The sequence below is a fragment of the Ursus arctos genome, unplaced genomic scaffold (assembly GCF_023065955.2).
Source record: "Ursus arctos isolate Adak ecotype North America unplaced genomic scaffold, UrsArc2.0 scaffold_11, whole genome shotgun sequence".
Taxonomy (NCBI): domain Eukaryota; kingdom Metazoa; phylum Chordata; class Mammalia; order Carnivora; family Ursidae; genus Ursus; species Ursus arctos.
Window position 1 is genome coordinate 52,611,418 of NW_026622775.1, and position 2,962 is coordinate 52,614,379.

A 2,962-nucleotide genomic window follows, 5' to 3' on the forward strand; every position below is an offset into this window, starting at 1 on the left:
ATGTAAAAACAAATACAGATCAAAAGGGATAAATAGACAGCAATACAATAACAGCAGGGAATGTGATATGCCACTTTCAACAATGGACAGATCATTCAGCTATAAAATCAGTAAGGAAACACTGGACTTAACTCCATGTTAGACCAGAAGGACATAACAGATGTGTATAGAACATTTCATCCAGCAGCAGTAGATTATACATTCTTCGCAAGCACACACGGACCATATTTCAGGATAGATCACGTTAGGCCACAAAACAACTCTTAATAAATCTAAGAGGATTGAAATCATATGAAGCATCTTTTCCAATCACAATGGTACTAAACTAGAAATCAATTATGAGAGGAAACTGGAAAATTAATTGTGGAGATTAAACAATATGCTCCTGAACAACCAACAGGAAAGAAGAAATCAAGAGAAATAAATATCTTGGGACAAATGAAAATGGAATCACAACAACACAGCTTATGGACTGCAGCAAAAGCAGTCCTAAGGGGGAAGTTTATAGTAATAAACACCTACATTAAGAAAAAAGGGGAATCTCAAATAAACTACCTAATTTTACACCTCGAGAAGCTAGAGAAAGAAAAAAAGTAAGCCCAGAATTATCACAGAAAGGAAATAACAAATATTCGAGAGGAAATAAATGAAAGAAACTAAAATGACAATAGAAAAGATCAGTGAAACTAAGAGCTGGTTTTTTTGTTGTTGTTTTTTTGTTTTTTGTTTTTTTTTTTGTTTTTACTTTTAAGATAAAATAGACAAAACTTTGCTAAACTTACCAAGAAAAAAAAGAGAGGACTCAAATAAGTAAAATTATAATGAAAAAGAAGATATTACAACTGATAACCACACAAATACAAGAATCATAAGAGATTTCTAGAAACAATTATATGCCAACAAATTGAACAACCTAGAAGTGGATAAATTCCTTGAAACATATAATCTATTGAATCAAGAAGACTGGGCTTGAAGAAATTTCTCTTCTGAACAGACAATGACTAGTCGGGAGATTGGATTAATAATCAAAACCTACCACCGGCCTCTGGGGAAGCCTGCAGAATCCCAGCCACAGCCAAGGTTGGTCTTGCTGGGCCTAGCCTGGGCCCCAGGCCTGACATCTATCCTGAGGCTGGCTGCAGGTCTGGCAGGCTGTCCACAGCTGAGGGAGACAATGCCCGATACAGGAAGGCCCAGATGGAGGGGACACCCATCAAGCCTTCACCCCACATGTGCAGGGGCCTGGGGTTGAAAGCTACAGTGTCCTTGGAGACAATGCTGGGGATGACATATGGGCCATGGGGATTTCAAAGAAGCGGGGAAAAAACAAGGAGAAGAAACAGTGAGAAATGTGTCACCAACCTGAGTGAGTCAAACATGTCTCATGAGAATGCATCTCACTGGAATTTGGATTCAGAAGTAGCTGCTCCTGAAAATAAAAACCTCCTACCCAGAGGAGATGATGCAGAACCACCTGGAAATTCCATCTAACAACTGGAGTTAGAACTTATTTTTCAGAACATGCTTACAAAAGAGCACAGAATAGTAAACAACGGATATTTCAGTTATGGAGTTATCCTTTAATGAAGGGACTATCATGGAGAACAGAGATTTCAGAAAATCATCAGTGGAAACTGGTAATCAATAATCCCATAAGTCTCTTCACTCTGAGCCACTCACTAACAAATGCTTCAGTTGATAAGCAAGTTGGCTCTTACCCTGGACTGCAGATGCATCAGGTCTCTACTGGATATGTGCTGGTACAGACTTTTTTAAGGACAGAAATTAGCCTCATCTTAATTCATGTTCAACTACGGAAAACGACTAGTGTTGAAACTTTAAATGCTCTGAATTAGAATTTGACATGTGGATACAGCACTGTGGAAAAAAATTTAGGAGATCAAAGTGATTAGTCTGAAAATAAAAAAGGAAATGATACTTTACTCAGATATTTTTAAAAGATGGACCTGAACTTAAAACCAAAAACAATGTAAATGTTGAAGATTCTTTCCATATCCTGATTTTCCTTCCTCCTCATTTTGATACTCTGGACTTGCACAAATTAGCCTCAAGTCTGAAAATTGGAAAGCAAGGAATAACAGCAGGGAATTCTCTGGAACATTCAGAAAATTCTATTGAACATTTGATTATTCATTTATTGGAAACGGAAAGAATACAACATATGACTATACAAAAAGAGAGGCCAAGACAACAAACTACCTTTTGTACTTCAGTGGTCACCGAACAACCCAAAGCTATACTCAAAATAAGACGGCCAAAACTTTTTGACTCTTTGAGTCTTTAGACAACGTGTGTAGATAAAGGTCAAGAAAAAAGAAAAAAATATGTTTCTTGCAACCTTGAACAAAATGCTTCCAAATGGAATTGGAGCAATGTTGACAAATATAAATGAAATTCTAGACCATCGTCCCTAAAAAGTTCATCCATCACAAAACAATAGATTGCAACTTATGATGACTACAAGAATACCAAAAGCTCCATTTGAAATCCATGACAAGAGCTCTCAACCAAGCCTATTGTTATCCAACCAACTGGCTAAAATGGTCTTAACAAGATGTCTGCCCCTGGGTCTCCAGTATCAGTTTCTCCTATACTTCTGTCTTTTACTGATAAACAAAGGGAATAAATTAAGGCAAAACAAGACTAGACAAAACCAAAACAAAACAAACAAAAAACCACACACACACACACACACACAAACACAAAACCAAAAACCAAAGCCCAAAGATAAAACCAAACACAAACACAAAACTTAACCAAAGGGACATAGTATTGAACAGACTATTCTAAATTCAGAAATTAAGGAAAAGCGTACATCCATTGACCAAAAATAATGCTTTCATACATCTCAGTGTAAGCAGATCTATTCCAAGAAGCCCAGCTAAAATATAGTTAATCATTCTAGGATACAGGTAGTAAACACATGCACACATAAAACAAT

The 2,962-nt window shown here is 36.7% G+C and overlaps 1 pseudogene; it reads left to right on the forward strand.

Annotated features, from left to right (window-relative positions):
• Positions 1–1,197: 1,197 nt before the first annotated feature.
• LOC113245511 (protein FAM217A-like) lies at positions 1,198–2,668 on the forward strand (annotated as a pseudogene).
• Positions 2,669–2,962: the final 294 nt, after the last annotated feature.